At 42.4% G+C, this 19,268-nt stretch overlaps 1 protein-coding gene across 6 annotated transcripts in view; it reads left to right on the forward strand.

The window, feature by feature from the left end:
• The window catches only part of nfic (nuclear factor I/C), a 114,058-nt gene that overhangs the window by 33,129 nt on the left and 61,661 nt on the right, over positions 1-19,268 (forward strand). The gene's annotated exons all lie outside the window — the stretch shown is intronic.

A 19,268-nucleotide genomic window follows, 5' to 3' on the forward strand; every position in this document is an offset into this window, starting at 1 on the left:
TGTTTTACTCTGTCACAGCACTGTGCTGTAGAAGTTGGTTTGTTTTGAAGGAGAGAGACTGACCGTTACCGAGAGAGAGAGAGAGAAAGAAAAAGTCCTGACAGTGTAAATAATTTTAAATGAGCATGGGTTTCGAACACCAGCCTCGGAGATGTGTTAAAATTTACAGTGTTGAATAAAAAAGGGCGTAGCCTGGTAGTTAGCGGGGAAAGCTGGGCGCCAGCTGATGCACAGGCAGGCGGGCTGTCTCTCAGGGCTGGTGCCAGCAGACATCAGCCAGGACCACTCTCCATATCCACTGCTACTTGGTTCATCCTCTGATGGGGCAGCTCTTCCCTGGCCCCTGCCGTGGGTCCTGGTCAGCCTGCCAGGCCACCCCACATAACCCACAACCATTAGGATAGACACACAATGGGCCTGTGTGCCCACTATTAGGCAAATAGGCTGTTCTATTAGGCATCTTTAGTGGCAGGGAGGAGCACAGCCTGTCATCAAGTAAAATGATCATAAAAACTGAATAATCTGCGACTGTAAGCCTCTGTTACAATGAAAACAGCTTTAAAATATTATGGGAACAATTTGGCGTCCGTATGCAGTTAAAATAATAATTTTACTGTTTTAAATACTGAACGCTGGGAATCAGCACTGCAGATGAAGTCCTCAGTGTGTGAGTTGGCCCTAGCAGACAGACTGGGTCGTGTGTGTGTGTGTGTGTGTGTGTGTGTGTGTGTGTGTGTGTGTGTGTGTGTGTGTGTGTGTGTGTGTGTGTGTGTGTGTGTGTGTGTGTGTGTGTCTGTGTGTGTGTGTGTGTGTGTGTGTGTGTGTGTGTCAGGATGATGGAGAGCGAGTGTGAGGGGGTGATGTGTGCGTATATATGTGTGTATGGCATGGCCGAAATTGTGGTGTGGATATTTAAAATGCATTTCCTGCAATTCTATACAGTTTGACATTTCTTATTATGCTTTTCTTGAGGGGTATTTTGAGAGCTATATGGAGGGGTATTTAGAAAAACAGTATAAGTGGAAGGATAATTGAAAGACCCCCCCAACAACAACAAAAATTACATGAAAACAGCTAACTTCCTGCATTTCAACACATTTTGCCATGGGGCACAGAGAACAATTTGCAGTTTTATAATGCTATTCTACACATTTTGCCATGAGGCTGAGAGAACATTTTACAGTTTTAAAGATAATTTCCAACTACTCTACACATTTTGCCATGAGGCTGAGAGAAAATGTTGCCGTTTTAAAGTAACTGTCCAGTGAAAATCCCACTTTTAAAAGTTAATATTCTGTTAACTCATACCTAAATAATGTTGTTGACTCATCCTATACTCATATTTGTGGCCAAAGCATAAATTGAAGTAAAAAAAACACTTGTATCTCAAACAGACCGTTTAAAAAATGCTTGCTATTTCCTCATAGAGGATGATGTCATCTTCCTGAGGAGAATGAGCTGGCCATGCAGTCTACTCGCATTAATATTTTTAATGACCAGTATACACCCACACCATTCTGTTGTTGGCATACGCCTACACCATTCCAACACAGAAAAGCTTATTTTTAACATACGTAATAACAATTTTTTGGAAGGAAAACTATTACACTCATATTGTAATATATTTAATATAAATCTGGAAACACTGGACAGTTACTTTAAAGGTTGACTTGGCAAAAACACAAATAACACCTTTAAACTGTATAGCTGATCAATGTACTGTACCATCATACCAGGTCATTAAAATAAATAACAATTTATGAATAAGATATTTGGCTACAGAAGTCCCATTTCTTACTTATCTCTACAGCAGGTATCATCAACTTGATTCAGCCGCGGCCCGATGGTCATGACCATACACTGAGTGTACAAAACATTGAGAACACCTTCCTAAGATGCTGACCATACCGCCTGCATTGTGTACGTGAGCATTGCAAAATAAATGTACACATACTTGTTATTCAATCATTTCATCCAAGCTGCTCACGCGTGTCAACGAGCGTCTGTGTAGCCAGGCACTAAAATAGAACCAGTTTCTATTTTTGACACTTGATGCGCTGCAAGTCCCATGTCATCATTGGTTTTTAGGAGCATATACCCACGTGGGTGATTGAAAGATGAACTGAGGTCCACACTCCAGTCAAAGTTGGTTGCCAAGCGCTATATAAAGTCCACAGAAGAAGAAGACTGAAGGAGGAAAGATTACTAAAAACTAACTAGGTTTCCCCTTTTTTCTGTGGATGAATTGTTGGAGTAGAGAACATATGATTTTGTGTGACTCAAAATTCAACAAAGATCCAGAAAAAGGTCCTTGTTTATTTCAGGTAAAATAACAACCCAATGTTTATATTCCAGGACAAATTAGCTAGCAGCAGCTAGCTAGCTAAATGTCCATGAATGTTTCATTTGTTTCAACCTGTCCCCAAATTAATATAGTTGGTTCAGAGTTCGTTTTGATATTTCAACCTGCTTGTCCTAATCGTGTCTGGTGTGGATGGACAAAATCAACATGTGAGAGATGGCACACCCGGACGCATGAGTGTGCCCCGTCTAGTCAGCATGTAATATCGAGTTGCACCGCCCCTGCCCTTAGAACAGCCTCAATTCATCGGGGCATGGACTTTACAAGATGTCGAAAGTGTTCCACAGGGATACTGGCCCATGTTGACTCCAATGCTTCCAACAGTTGTGTCAAGTTGTCCTGGATGTCCTTGGTGAACCATTATTGATACACACGAGAAACTGTTGAGCGTGAAAAACCCGGCAGCGTTGCAGTTCTTAACACAAATCGGTGCGCCTGACACTTACTACCATACCCCGTTCAAAGGCACTTCAATCTTGCCCATTCACCCTCTGACTGGCACACGCACAATACACATCTCAATTGTCTCAAGGTTTAAAAATCCTTCTTGAACCTGTCTCCTCCGCTTCATCTACACAGATTCAAGTGGATTTACAAGTGACATCAATAAGGGATCATAGCTTTCACCTGGATTCACCTGGTCAGTCGATGTCATGGAAAGAGCAAATGTTTTGTACACTCAGTTTATATCTCTCTATTATGCATGGAAAATATTTTGTAACAGATTTACAAAATAACATCAATTTGAGCTGATTTGATGGTGTTCAAAAATGTATATATATATGTCCAACAATAAAAAATTAAAATAAAATATATATATATATATATTTATTTATTTATTTATTTTTGCTCAAAAGACTTGGGGGGACAAAAAAAAACATCCACGGGCCGCCAGTTGGGAAACCATGCTCTACAGCTTTTGCCCAAAAACAAATCCTGTGAAATGAGGTCAACACTTACTGGAAGAGTTACTGGCTAACTACACGTAGCTAGCTTAGCTAGTGAACTAGCTATGTTTTTTCGTGGCGTGCATGACCAGTATGACACTACAAAGGCACACCCCATTTATGTTTCAAAATTGAGAAAGAGGGGGAGTTGGAACGTTTACGTGCCCAAAGTTGACCATTAAAGTTAATTCCCTGCAATTCTACACATTTAGCCATTGCTTAATGGTTATAAAAAATAATGTATCTATTTTTGGGGGGGGTTTAAAGAAAATTTTGGGTGGGACGTATTGACATGTCCCATCCCCCGTGGCAAATTTGCCAATGGTGTGTGTGCAGTGCGGTGGCCCAGATAGGGTGACTCCACAGCAGTGGAGGCTGCTGAGGGGAGGACAGCTCATAGTAATGGCGGGAATAGAGCAAATGGAATGGCAGCAAACACAATGAAACAATGTGTTTGATACCATTCCACTATTCCGCTCCAGTCAATACCACGAGCCCGTCCTCCCCAATTAAGGTGCTACCAACCTCCTGTACTCAGCAATAGCAGCATCCCAGGGCAGGCTGTCTCCACACAGCCCCGATTCACATACAGGCCTCCCCTCCCTCCCTCCCTCTGCAGCTACGGATGCTCACATTCATTACCTTCTCATGTCACCACCAGTATCATCATGCAATTGTACATACTGTACTGTACAGTACTCCCCTGTACAGCCCAGACAACCCTGTGGATGTTCCCTGCTATGCACACTGTCCCGGTGTGATTTGTGTGTGTGTGTGTGTGTGTGTTGTGTAGGCTACATTATCAGTAATTGCTTTCATTTCCCTGAATACTCTTAGCCAAAATACATTTTACTAAAGTTTTGGCGCTTGTTAGCCTAGTTTGTTTTCTTCTTAATTATTAATATCTTGGTATGTTTATTTAGGATATTTTTCTACATTTCACACTGAGTATGACTGGCCTACTGTATCTGGAAAGCTGAAAGCCTTTCTGTTCTGGTCAATCTGCGGTACTCGTTTAGATTGAATAAACATGGCTGTTCCTGAGGTGAACGGAAAAAGGAAGATGGCAGAGAAAAAGAAAGGGGGTGGGAACCTGATAGCAGAGCTAGCACTGGAAGTTGTTTCTGTCCTCCAGCTGTGTGTTGCGTGTCTCCGCCACTGATCTACCTCTGGCCGGCTGGCCCCTCCCAGTAAATCCTATCACAACCCCCCCCCCCCTTAGTTGACCTTCACCCTGAAACGTCTGGGTCATGGTGCTGCTCGGCCTCCCTGTCACCTGACCTGCCTAATAGCCTACAAACCCCTGGCTGTAAACACTCAGATAAGGAGCTGCAGCTTTTCACTTTCACTCAGACCAAAGAAAGAGGGAGGGAGGAAGGCTAGTGCTGAGAGAGGGAAAGGAAGGAGGCGGGAGAGGGGAGGGGGAGGGAGGCTAACCAGTCAGCATTTGTTCTTAAAGGCACAGACCCCCCTTTCAGTTTCAAGGCTATGTTATGCTCTGCTTCCTTCATCAGAGCTCTCTGGCCCCCTCCTCCCTGCTCTCATCTCTGACTTGGACAGAGTGAGCAGTGTTAAGCCATCAAACAGCAACACCAGCTGGGCTTTGTGTTGGTCCCTTCTCATGGCCTGTGTTTTGGTATCTTAACTAATTGAACAGAGTGCAGTACTCCTACATGCATTGGACGATGCTGGGTTAAAATTTGTTGTTTGAGTTAACAGTTTCTATTGCAGAATGTAAAAAAATATTACCCAATGCAACTGTGCCAGCACTTTTAACACATTCAACTTATATTGTGTCATTCGGGCTTTTCCAGATCTCGTGTTCAAATACTTTTTGTTAAACTCAATGTGGCATAAAAGTTGTCATAATAGATTGTACGGTGGTTTAACCAATTTCACAAAACACTCTTGTGAGGAGAGTGTGCCAAAGTTCTAAGTGAGCTCATACTGAGAAGCCGAGCTCAGTCTCTCTTCCTCGACCTGCCCGTGAACCCCTCCCATCTGCGACCTCTTCCATCTGCAGTCACAGCACTGCACAAAACACGTGTGTGTGTGTGTGTGTGTGTGTGTGTGTGTGTGTGTGTGTGTGTGTGTGTGTGTGTGCAGTACCAGTCAAAAGTTTGGATACAGCTACTCATTCAAGGGTTTTTCTGTATTTTAACTATTTCTACATTGTAGAATAATAGTGAAGACATCAAAACTATGAATTTACACATGGAATCATGTAGTAACCAAAAAAGTGTTGAACAAATCAAAATATATTTTAGATTTTAGATTCTTCAAAGTAGCCATCCTTTGCCTTGATGACTGCTTTGCACACTCTTGGCATTCTCTCAACCAGCTTCATGAGGAATGCTTTTCCAACAAACAGTCTTGAAGGAGTTCCCACATATGCTGAGCACTTGTTGGCTGCTTTTCCTTCACACTGTGGTCCAACACATCTCGAACCATCTCATTTGGGTTGAGGTCAGGTGATTGTGGAGGTAAGGTTATCTGATGCAGCACTCCATCACTCTCCTTGGTCAAAAAGCCCTTACACAGCCTGGAGGTGTGTTGGGTCATTGTCCTGTTAAAAAACAAATGATAGTCCCACTAATTGCAAACAAGATGGGATGGTGTATCGCTGCAGAATGTTGTGGTAGCCATGCTGGTTAAGTGTGCCTTGAATTCTAAATAAATCACTGGCAGTGTCACCAGCAAAGCACCATCACACCTCCTCCTCCATGCTTCACAGTGGGAACCACACATGCAGAGATCATCCGTTGACCTACTCTGCGTCTCACAAAGACACAGGGGTTGGAACCAAAAATTGCAAATTTGGACTCATCAGACCAAAAGGATAGATTTCCATCAGTCTAATGTCCATTGCTCATGTTTCTTTGCCCAAGCAAGTCTCTTCTTCTTATTGGTGTTCTTTAGTAGTGGTTTCTTTGCAGCAATTTGACCATGAAGGTCTGATTCACACAGTCTCCTCTGAACAGTTTATGTTAAGACGTGTCTGTTACTTGAACTCTGTGAAGCATTTATTTGGGATGCAATTTCGGAGACTGGTAACTCTAGTGAACTTATCCTCTACTGCAGAGGTAACTCTGGTTACTCTTTCCTGTGGTGGTCGTCATTAGAGCCAGTTTCATCAAAGCGCTTGATGGTTTTTGCTACTGCACTTGAAGAAACTTTCAAAGGTCAATAAATGTTCCGGATTGACTGACCTTCGTGTCTTAAAGTAATGATGGACTTTCGTATCTCTTTGCTTATTTGAGCTGTTCTTGCCATAATATGGACTTGGTCTTTTACCAAATAGGGCTGTGTTCTGTATACCACCGCTACCGTGTCACAACACAACTGATTGTCTCAAACGCATTAAGAAGGAAAGAAATTCCACAAATGAACTTTTAACGAGGCACACCTGTTAATTGAAATGCATTCAAGGTGACTACGTCATGAAGCTGGTTGAGAGAATGCCGAGCGTACAAAGCTGTCATTAAGGCAAAAGGTGGCTACTTTGAAGAATCTCAACTATGAAATATATTTAGATTTGTTTTACACTTTTTTTGGTTACTACATGATTCCATATGTGTTATTTCATAGTGTTGATGTCTTCGCTATTAATCTACAATGTAGAAAATAGTAAAAATAAAGAAAAACTGGAATTAGTAGGTGTGTCCAAACTTTTGACTGGTACTGTATGTGTTTACTGTAACATTGTGCTGTTATCTCACACAGACTAAAACTACTACACTGCACTGTACAGTTGTCTCTGTGACTGTTGAACGGCATACCGTAAGTCTGCACCCTGCACTGTGGCGGCTGGAGTCTGCTGCTGCAGAGGCTCAGCCTCAGAGAGATCACGCTCTCTCCGGCTCAGTCAACAGCACGCATGTTCAGTCAACACAGCCACAGAGGAATGTGGTCCGCGGGTCTGGCAACGGAAATTTAGAAGGGGCGGGAGGAGGAGTGAGCCACCTCAGGTCAAGTTCAGCAGTGTTGTTTGCCTCCAATAGGGGGAGGTGTTCTGCTCTCGCCTAATCTCTTTTAAAGGGCCAGCGCCTGGAGTTCTTTAACAGCCAATGAAACAGGCTGTGATAGACACTTGAGCTAATTATATCACCTTGGATGGCTAAAAATGGTACTGTGAGCTCCCCTCCATGTTTTGCATGCCTTTCCCCCTCTGGTTGTTATCATATATCACTGCCAGTAGTTTGAAGGTGCTGTAGTATGACTGATATGGAACAACACCAGGGTACATTCATTGGTAGGCCACGTTGTTCAACATAGGAATTAATCAATCTGGTGGTGGTGTTAATTACTGCTTGATATTTAAACACAGAAGTTTAAAGGTAAACAAGACATTAGTCCATATTGTCATATGAGTTTGCCATTTGTTTACTGTAAATAGAGGTATGTATCCTTTGTCTCTACCCCCTCTGGCCCTTAGGGGTCCCATTCCCAGTCAACAGAAATAAAGCTTGAGCCTGGACCAGAGCCTGGCCAGGAGTCTCACTTTCAGCCTGCTGGAAAATCCATGGGGCTGACCCCTTTCCCCCTCCCTCCCCGCTCCAGCTTGCGCTTGGCTGCATATGTCAATATGAAATGAAGTAGAGCAGGGAGTTGGTGGATGTGATTCCACTGTAGTCACCTTCACAACCCTATCTTTCACTATTATCACCAGGCTTCTACACTCACACACACACATAGATACCACCAGTGTGAGAGAGGACATGGATAGAAAGGCAAGGCAAGCAAGAGATAAATAGAGGGAGAGCGAGAGAGTGAGTGAGAAAATACAGTAGATAGCATGAGAGAGAAGGAGAGGGAGGTCACGGGTGAAAGTCAAAGACATTGCAGCGCTACGGTAATCAATCTAGTAGATCGATAGGCTGGGAGTGTGCTGGCAGAATGCAGATGGGTTGTTCCACGAATAGAGTACATTTTGGGTAGTGTAACTTGATAAAAAAAGTTTTAAAAAATCTACATATTTTAGCATTCTGTCATAGAGCACAAGTTCAACTTAATAACAAAAGTGTTTTCTCCATAAAAAAAATACTATAGTAAGTGCCAATAAAGTGGCTTTAAAGTAACAGGGTTGACCTTAACAGGGTTTTCATCTTAAATCAGGCATAACTCCCCCTTGTGACAGGGGAAATGGAAGCTTGTTGTGTGCCACAGGGAAGGGCAATTGAATGCAAGCTTCACTTTACACATATCTTTTTTTAATTGTTAAAACATTTGTATAGCCTATCTTTCTATGGGTTTCATGGTTGACATTTTATGCTCGATGCACTCAGTTTTCCATCACAAAACACCAGACAATGGCCAACAATAGAGTAGAACCAGCTCACCTGCTTTTACACTATCATTTGACTAGTATATGAGTAAAAAAAAAAGGAATAGTTTTACCATATTAAAACAAGAGTTCAGTTCACATAACAGGGTTGACCTTAAAATGAGGGACAGAAGTAAATTGATCACTAATCACATGATATTGATTATTTTCTTCAGAAAATACTTTGTCAAAGCAAGAACATAACTAGGGCTTTACAATGATGGTGAAAGAATTGCGATATTTTGGGTTTAAGTGGGTTAAACTCTTCATAGAAGTCGGGGAAAACATCAAGAGGGACATGTCAAAATGCTGATGTTTGGCGCTTTAGCAAGTCTTTATTCAAATAAAAAAAATCAGATTTATTTAATTTTCCATGTGGTCTATATTAAAGAGCCACTGAGCATGCCAATATGCACATGTGTTTTTCAGTTGCTCATTAGAAAAACAAGATTTCAGTCTTGGAGATGTCTCCTGACTGATTCCGCGTTTGGTTAATGATGTTTGTCCCCCATGCGACAATGTGAAGCCTATTTCACTTCCTCAAAATCCCCAGAATGAATCTAGAAACTCAAGAAATCTATAATAAATGTTGACGTTTTTGCCAAGGATGTTTTAGTTGCGCAATTTTACATATAACTAAGTTGTTTGGTGCAATATTTCTCAAGTAAAAGAATTGTATGACGTGTTGTCTTATGTAAACAGTTGGGATGCTGGGCAGGTCTGTCTCACTGTCTACGCTATTGGATAGAGAGCAATCACCGCAGTTGTTTAACCCATGTTAATGGGCAAATGTACATAATCAAATCAAAACCCAACCTTCATTTACCCGTTGTGATGAACGGATGTGCCAAACTCTGTTTTAGACAAGACTGAATTTATGCCCCAAATTATCCTATTTACACTTTGTAGTAAATTTTGACACTAGAATAACTGTTTTTGACTCATATTGATGCCACATACAGTTGAAGTGGGAAGTTTACATACACCTTAGCCAAATACATTTAAACTCAGTTTTTCACAATTCCTGACATTTAATCCTAGTAAAAATTCCCTGTCTTAGGTCAGTTAGGATCACCACTTTATTTTAAGAATGTGAAATGTCAGAATAATAGTAGAGGTAATTATTTATTTCAGCTTTTAATTCTTTCATCACATTCCCAGTGGGTCAGAAGTTTGCATACACTCAATTAGTATTTGGTAGCATTGCCTTTAAATTGTTTAACTTGGGTCAAACGTTTCGGGTAGCCTTCCACAAGCTTCCCACATTAAGTTGGGTGAATTTTGGCCCATTCCTCCTGACACAGCTCGTGTAACTGAGTTAGGTTTGTAGGCCTCCTTGCTCGCACACGCCTTTTCAGTTCTGCCCACACATTTTCTATAGGGTTGAGGTCAGAGCTTTGTGATAGCCACTCCAATACCTTGACTTTGTTGTCCTTAAGCCATTTTGCCACAACTTTGTAAGTATGCTTGGGGTCATTGTCCATTTGGAAGACCCATTTGCGACCAAGCTTTAACTTCCTGACTGATGTCTTGAGATGTTGCTTCAATATATCCACATAATTTTCCTTCCTCATGATGCCATGTATTTTGTGAAGTGCACCAGTCCCTCCTGCAGCAAAGCAACCCCACAATATGATGCCGCCACCCCCGTGCTTCACCGTTTTTCCTCCAAACATTTCTATTTTTGTTTCATCAGACCAGAGGACATTTCTCCAAAAAGTATGATCTTTGTCCACATGTGCAGTTGCAAACCGTAGTCTGGCATTGTTATGGTGGTTTTGGAGCAGTGGCTTCCTTGCTGAGCGGCCTTTCAGGTTATGTCGATATAGGACTCGTTTTACTGTCGATATAGATACTTTTGTACCTGTTTCCTCCGGCATCTTCACAAGGTCCTTTGCTGTTCTGGGATTGATTTGCACTTTTAGCACCAAAGTACGTTCATCTCTAGGAGACAGAATGCATCTCCTTCCTGAGCGGTATGACGGCTGCGTGGTCCCATGGTGTTTATACTTGCGCACTATTGTTTGTACAGATTAACGTGGTACCTTCAGGCATTTGGAAATTGCTCCCAAGGATGAGGTAAACCATTTTTTTCTGAGGTCTTGGCTGATTTCTTTTGATTTTCCAATGATGTCAAGCAAAGAGGCACTGAGTTTGAAGGTAGGCCTTGAAATACAGCCACAGGTACATCTCCAATTGACTCCAATTATGTCAATTAGCCTACCAGAAGCTTCAAAAGCCATGACATTATTTTCTGGAATTTTCCAAGCTGTTTAAAGGCACAGTCAACTTAGTGTATGTTAACTTCTGACCCACTGGAATTGTGATACAGTAAATTATAAGATAAATAATCTGTCTGTAAACAATTGTTGGAAAAATTACTTGTGTCATGCACAAAGTAGATGTCCTAACAAACTTGCCAAAACAGGTCTTCGAAAGCCAAGTTAACAAACAGATTACCGACCATTTCGAATCCCACCGTACCTTCTCCGCTATGCAATCTGGTTTCAGAGCTGGTCATGTATGCACCTCAGCCACGCTCAAGGTCCTAAACGATATCATTACCGCCATCAATAAGAGACATTACTGTGCAGCCGTATTCATCGACCTGGCCAAGGCTTTCGACTCTGTCAATCACCACATTCTTATTGGCAGACTAAACAGCCTTGGTTTCTCAAATGACTGCCTCGCCTGGTTCACAAACTACTTTTCTGATAGAGTTCAATGTGTCAAATCGGAGGGCCTGTTGTCCGGACCTCTGGCAGTCTCTATGGGGGTGCCACAGGGTTCAATTCTCGGGCCGACTCTCTTCTCTGTATACATCAATTATGTCGCTCTTGCTGCTGGTTATTCTCTGATCCACCTCTACGCAGACGACACCATTCTGTATACTTCTGGCCCTTCTTTGGACACTGTGTTAACTAACCTCCAGACGAGCTTCAATGCCATACAACTCTCCTTCTGTGGCCTCCAACCGCTCTTAAATGCAAGTAAAACTAAATGCATGCTCTTCAACTGGTCACTGCCTGCACCTGCCCGCTTGTCCAGCATCACTACTCTGGCGGTTCTGACATAGAATATGTGGACAACTACAAATACCTAGGTGTCTGGTTAGATTGTAAACTCTCCTTCCAGACTCACATTAAACATCTCCAATCCAAAATGAAATCTAGAATCGGCTTCCTATTTCCCAACAAAGCATCCTTCACTCATGCTAGCCAAACATACCCTCATAAAACTGACCATCCTACTGATCCTCGACTTCGGCGATGTAATTTACAAAATAGCCTCCAACGCTCTCCTCAACAAATTGGATGCAGTCTATCACAGTGCCATCCGTTTTGTCACCAAAGCCCCATATACTACCCACCACTGCGACCTGTACGCTCTCGTTGGCTGGCCCTCGCTTCATAATCGTCGCCAAACCCTCTGGCTCCAGGTCATCTACAAGTCTCTGCTAGGTAAAGCTCCGCCTTATCTCATCTCACTGGTCACCATAGCAGCACCCACCCGTAGCACGCGCTCCAGCAGGTATATCTCACTAGTCACCCCCAAAGCCAATTCCTCCGTTGGCCACCTTTCCTTCCAGTTCTCTGCTGCAAATGACTAGAATGAACTGCAAAAATCACTGAAGCTGGAGACTCTTATCTCCCTCACTAGCTTTAAGCACCAGCTGTCAGAGCAGCTCACAGATCACTGCACCTGTACATAGCCCATCTGCAAATAGCCCATCCAACTACCTCATCCCCATACTGTATTTATTTATTTATCTTGCTCCTTTGCACCCCAGTATCTCTACTTGCACATTCATCTTCTGCACATCAATCACTCCAGTGTCTGACTGTTATATTGTAATTACTTCGCCACCATGGCCTATTTATTGCCTTACCTCCCTTATCTTACCTCATTTGCACACACTGTATATAGATTTTCTTCAACTGTATTCTTGACTGTATGTTTTATTTATTCCATGTGTAACTCTGTGTTGTTGTATGTGTCAAACTGCTTTGCTTTATTCCTGGCCAGGTCGCAGTTGTTAATGAGAACTTGTTCTCAACTAGCCTACCTGGTTAAATAAAGGTAAAATAAATTAAAAAACTATAGTTTGTTAACAAAAAATTTGTGGAGTGGTTGAAAACAAGTTTTAATGACTCCAACCTAAGTGTATGTAAACTTACGACTTCAACTGTAGGCTGTTTTCAAATGGATTTGTTGCTTTTAATAGGGTACTTCATTTAATATAAAACACTTTCAAAATTCAATATTGGTGCAACATTTCTACTTAAAATATCAAAGGGACGCAAAATGTACTCTATTCGTAGAACGACCCAGGCATTGTGCTGAGTCTGGGCTCTGTGTTGGAGAGATGTCAGTGGACATGTGAGAGAACTCAGATAGGCAGGCTGGCCGGGGTGTGAGAGGATACTAATGTGCCTGTTTACTAGGAACACGAAACAACACAGACTGACTCAATAAGAGATATGCCTGTATGCTCTGTCCCACAAGCAAGTTGTTTTGTTGTGCACTGGCTTTTTTTTAACCTTCATTTTCTAGGTGTTTGTGTTCTCAAAGGAAGTATAATTTTAGCACAGCAAGTGGTCTTGGTCATACATCAATATCTATACATTTGGACTTGGTTATTGGGCCATTTAAAGTAGGCCTAGCGATGACTGGTGATCAATTTCATTTGAACTTAGTCCAAAACAGGAAATAGGTGTATATTTAGATTTTTTTTTTGGTAGTTATCAATCAATGTATTTATAAAGCCCTTCTTACATCAGCTGATGTCACAAAGTGCTGTACAGAAACCCAGCCTAAAACCCCAAACAGCAAACAATGCAGATGTAGAAGCACGGTGGCTAGGAAAAACTCCCTGGAAAGGCCAGCACCTAGGAAGAAACCTAAATAGGAACCAGGCTATGAGGGGTGGCCAGTCCTCTTCTGGCTGTGCCAGGTGGAGATTATAACAGAACATGGCCAAGATGTTCAAATGTTCATAGATGACCAGCAGGGTCAAATAATAATAATCACAGTGGTTGTAGAGGGTGCAACAGGTCAGCACCTCAGGAGTAAATGTCAGTTGGCTTTTCATAGCTGATCATTCAGAGTATCTCTACCACTCCTGCTGTCTCTAGAGAGTTGAAACAGCAGGTCTGGGACAGATAGCACATCCGGTGAACAGGTCAGGGTTCCATAGCCACAGGCAGAACAGTTGAAACTGGAGCAGCAGCACGACCAGGTGGACTAGGGACAGCAAGGAGCCATCAGGCCAGGTAGTCCTGAGGCATGGTCCTAGGGCTCAGGTCATCAGAAAGAGAGAAAGAAAGAGAGAAAGAGAGAGAGAGAATTAGAGAGAGCATACTTAAATTCACACAGGACACCGGATAGACACATAAACTATTGCAGCATAAATACTGGAGGCTGAGACAGGAGGGGTCGGGGACACTGTGGCCCCGTCCGACAATACCCCCAGACAGGGCCAAACAGGCAGGATATAACCCCACCCACTTTGCCAAAGCAGAGCCCCCACACCACTAGAGGGATATCTTCAACCACAAACTTACCATCCTGAGACAAGGCCGAGTATAGCCCACGAAGATCTCCCCCACGGCACAAACCAGGGGGGGGGCGCTAACCCGGACAGGAAAACCACATCAGTGACTCAACCCACTTAAGTGATGCACTCCTCCTAGGGACGGCATGGAAGAGCACCAGTAAGCCAGGACTCACACGGAACCCAAACCGGCTGCACAAGACTTAAAGGTTGAGACCAAGTCTGCATCTCTTACATGGATAGGCAGACCATTCCATAAAAATTGAGCTCTATAGGAGAAAGCCCTGCCTCCAGCTGTTTGCTTAGAAATTCTAGGGACAGTAAGGAGGCCTGCGTCTTGTGACCGTAGCTTACGTGTAGGTATGTACGGCAGGACCAAATCGGAAAGATAGGTAGGAGCAAGCCCATGTAATGCTTTGTAGGTTAGCAGTAAACCTTGAAATCAGCCCTAGCCTTAACAGGAAGCCAGTGTAGAGAGGCTAGCACTGGAGTAATATGATCAAATTTTTGGGTTCTAGTCAAGATTCTAGCAGCCGTGTTTAGCACTAACTAAAGTTTATTTAGTGCTTTATCCTGGTAGCCGGAAAGTAGAGCATTGCAGTAGTCTAACATGGATTCATTTTTCTGCATAATTTTTGGACAGAAAGTTTCTGATTTCTGCAATGTTACGTAGATGGAAAAAAGCTGTCCTTGAAACAGTCTTGATATGTTCGTCAAAAGCGAGATCAGGGTCCAGAGTAACGCGGAGGTCCCTTCACAGTTTTATTTGAGATGACTGTACAACCATCAAGATTAATTGTCAGATTCAACAGAAGATCTCTTTGTTTCTTGGGACCTAGAACTAGCATCTCTGTTTTGTCCGAGTTTAAAAGTAGAACATTTGCCGCCATCCACTTCCTTATGTCTGAAACACAGGCTTCTAGCGAGGGCAATTTTGGGGTTTCACCATGTTTCATCGAAATGTACAGCTGTGTGTCTTCCGCATAGCAGTGAAAGTTAACATTATGTTTCCGAATGACATAACCAAGAGGTCAAATATATAGTGAAAACAATAGTGGTCCTAAAATGGAGCCTTGAGGAACACCGAAATTTACAGTTGATTTGTCAGAGGACAAACCATCCACAGAGACAAACTGATATCTTTCCGACAGATAAAATCTAAACCAGGCCAGAACTTGTCCCTGTAGACCAATTTGGGTTTCCAATCTCTCCAAAATAATGTGGTGATCGATGGTATCAAAAGCAGCATTAAGTTATCAATAACAAATTCTACTCACCAAGCTCAATAATAGTTGAAGAGGCTAATGGAATAGAATTATATCTGACATTCTCTAAGTTGATTTTCAAGCAGAGCACTTTTACACATTGCTTTCTGAGTCCCTGTCTCTGTGCTGTAAGAGTGCTATTTACCACCCCCACCAAACCATTATGAGACCACATCCTCTATGTTGCTGTAACCCAACTCACAAAGTTACTCATAATGTTATAGCTAAGAAAGAGCTCACCGATGGCTTATGTTTTATATTAAATCCGGATGCTAGATCCCTGTAACGTCTCATTGAAGATCTAGGTAACTTTTTTGGCCTCTCTGGACTAAAGCCTAGTTATGATAAGTGTACCATATTACGTATTGGATCTTAAAAAAATACAACTTTTATATTACGCTGCAGTTTACCTATAAAATAGGCTGACGCTGAAGTAGACATTCTTGGTGTTCACATCACAAAATATATAAATGGGCTCTCCACAATGAATTTCAATAGAACACTAGTAAAAATAGATAAGATCCTGTAACCATGGAGAGGTAAATACCTGTATTTATGGAAAAATTACACTGATTAACTCCTTAGTCATATCTCAGTTTACTCACTTACTTATGGCGCTGCCTACCCCTGAGGATTAGTTTTTCAAATCTTATGAGCAAGAAAGATATAGTGTACCTATCTACATAATGAATATGAACTGGGTGGGTTGAGATTATTAAATATAAAAGCACTAAACCTCTCTCTAAAAGCTTCACTTATACAAAAGTTTTACTTGAACCCAAAATGGTTCTCAAGTAGATTACTAAGAAAAGCTGATCCATTGTTTAAAAATTGCGGTTTTACCATGCTGCACATTGCCATGTCTCATTTTCAATACATTTTTCAAACAAGCATCACAGAGCTGGTAACAATTTCAATTTCATCCTCCTGAAAAGATAGAACAAAAATGATGGTTGAACTTAAATGTGTTGGTTGATAAAATACCTGTATTTATGGAAAATATGTTTGAAAAGAAGATTTAGTTTTTAAATGATATTGTAAATTGGAATGGTAGAATTATGTCTTTCATGGAGTTGTCAGAATTCTCTGGGAAGATCTGCTCAATCCAAAATTACAATTGATTACAGCATTACCACAAAAATGGAGAAGGCAGGTGGCAGCAGAAGGAGGTAGGGAACTGGTCTGTCTGCCCAATATAAAGGATCAAAGCTGGCAGAGGAACAAAAATAGCATAAATAGGAAAGTATGCCAGTTTCATTTGAGGACCAAGATGTTGACAGCTGTGCCAAGCAGATTTCAAAATAGCTGGGAAGAGATTTTATGAGTTGATATATAAAACGATGCCAGATGGAAAAATGTGCTTTTCAGCTAAAATTATTGTACAGAATTCTTGCCACCATAACACACACTTGACTTTCCAAGGGGATCTTGGAGTGCTGGCGGTTGGGGGCTTGGGCCGGTGGCCGATAGGTCGCTGGTTCGGGTCACCATTTTGACTTGGTGGGAGAGCTGTTGACGTGCCCTTGGACGGGGTGCTTGTCCCTGGTTGCTCTTGTGGGTCGCTCTGGATGGGAGTCTGTTCGAATGTTAAGTAAATGGCTTCACTGTTGGTAGATTGTATGTTTTAATATTCAATTTAAAAATATTCCAAACAAAAAGTGAAAAACAAAGGGCTCACTAGCCCTAATGCCTGGCAGTTAAAATTGCTAGTGCTAACACCCTCCCTCCCCTTGCTGCGTTTCAGCATCAGACAAGCTGCAGGCTCATATGCACCCTAATTGCTGAGAAGGTTGGAACATCAGTGACTTAACATTAGGCTCACTCTCTCCCTGCCTGGTCTATCCCACACCCAGTGGTCTGGTCAGGGCCTGGCAGACAGCAGAGCAGGGCTCCCAACCACAGCTAATTGGAGCTGAGGAGAAGTGGATTTGAGTCGTGATCCTGTGGGTAGGCGATGAGGCCATCAGTCTCTCTGGGAGTCTGAAGTTACCTCTCCTCCAGGTAGGGCTGGCATCATTACTGTATCACCATGTAACCGACGGTTATGGTTGAAGACTGTCATGAAAATATATTAAACATCATCATTTATTTTGGAATGAACAGCTGACTGAAGATGGGACGGTGGCATTCGTGCGGTTGAGTCAGTTTCTGCGATTAACATGGACTCGTGACAACATGATGAAGCTTTTCCACTTGCTGAAACAAGCAAGGTGTTGTAGCAAATGATGAATAGAATCGGCTTGGAACCTCTAACCCAGGCAATTTGACTGGCTACACTCGCAATGGCTGTCTGGTATTGTGATGCAATAATTTCTATGTAATGTAGAATGTTCGTTCATTCAAATGATGCTAACTGATGTGGCTCATGCAGTGGAATGTATTTTTTGTAATCTCAGTTGAGTCAAATAAAAAAATCACAGCACGTGTTGATGGGTACACTTCCTGCTATTACTTCCTGCTTTGCTCCTATTGGTACACTCGCATTGGTCGCTAGTCCACTCATTATCCCATCTTTGACTTGAATGGAAATACCCGTTCTATTCATTATATTTCTATGGCAGCACATGAAATCAGGAACAGAGGAAAGGGGAACATGTGCGTATTCGAATGTGTTTTACGGAGACCGCAGTCATTTGGCTGGCCAGTTACCGACATCCTAAATTCCATGACCGTCACAGCCCTACCTCCAGGTCTCTCTATTCAGGCCAAACAATGTGAGGGAAACTCTTCCCCAACTCCCAGCTATTCGCAAAAGAGAGAGAGATAGATTTTGATGGAGGGAGGACGGGGGAGTTTGTCAGAGAGAGAGTGAAGAGGTCTCACTCTCAATGCAAATATTTTCATCAGAATCGATGTGCAGCTGTTGTCATGCAGAAAGACAGCTTAATTGACTCCCCTTGTCCCGACACTGCCAGACTGTTATTTGGTCTGGTGGAGGGCGTCAGACGTCAGAATCCTTTCCACAGAGCCGTGTTGCGTTACGCCTGTGTATCAGAGACAAAAGAGACCCACTGAGAGGAAAATAAGCCTCTAGTCCTGGAGCTGGAGCTGTTGTTTATACTCTCATTCCAGTCACTCAGTAAACCACCTGATTCCATTAATCATGGTTTGAAACAAGCTAATTCAGCTGGCCGCCCTGCTTCTCCCACTGTTGATGTTTCTAATAAAATCTCTTTAAAACCTCCAGGACCTTAGTGTAGCCACGGAGCCCCTGGCCAATCCAACAGCCTCCCCAAACCCCAGTGCTCTGATTGGTTTCCTTAGTGAGCCATGCCCCAGCCAAGCACCAGCACTGTACTGGAGCAGCAGGAGAGACATTTATTTTCATTAGGCCTGGGACTTCAATGTAAAAACACGTCTCATTCTCAGCCAGTGTTATTTTCAGTATATGTACATCATCCTCCTCGCTAATGGGAACTTACACATAAAACATTTCCCATCTTGAGAACATAGGAGTGACAATTTGACACACAGTCAGGTTGTTTCCAACTTTGCACAGTATATTCATATAGTATAGGGACTGTAACCTTCTAAAGCGTCCAGTTTACAGTAGCTCTCTGTCATTTCTGGTATCACACTGTATGTGTACAGTAAACAAAGCACTCATACACAGAGTGAAACTTCACATAGACACACCTATGGGACTCCAAAACTTAGTGAGGTTTCTGTTTTACAGAGCATAACTTTAAGTTGCTTTCATGCAGTTGGTGAAATGACTCATGAGTAGGACTGGGCGATGTGGCCAAAATATTATATCACAGTATTTAAAAGAAATTGGACGGTATGACGGTATTTGATGGTATTTTAGGTTTTTGAA

Source organism: Salmo trutta, chromosome 22 (assembly GCF_901001165.1).
Source record: "Salmo trutta chromosome 22, fSalTru1.1, whole genome shotgun sequence".
NCBI classification, from domain to species: domain Eukaryota; kingdom Metazoa; phylum Chordata; class Actinopteri; order Salmoniformes; family Salmonidae; genus Salmo; species Salmo trutta.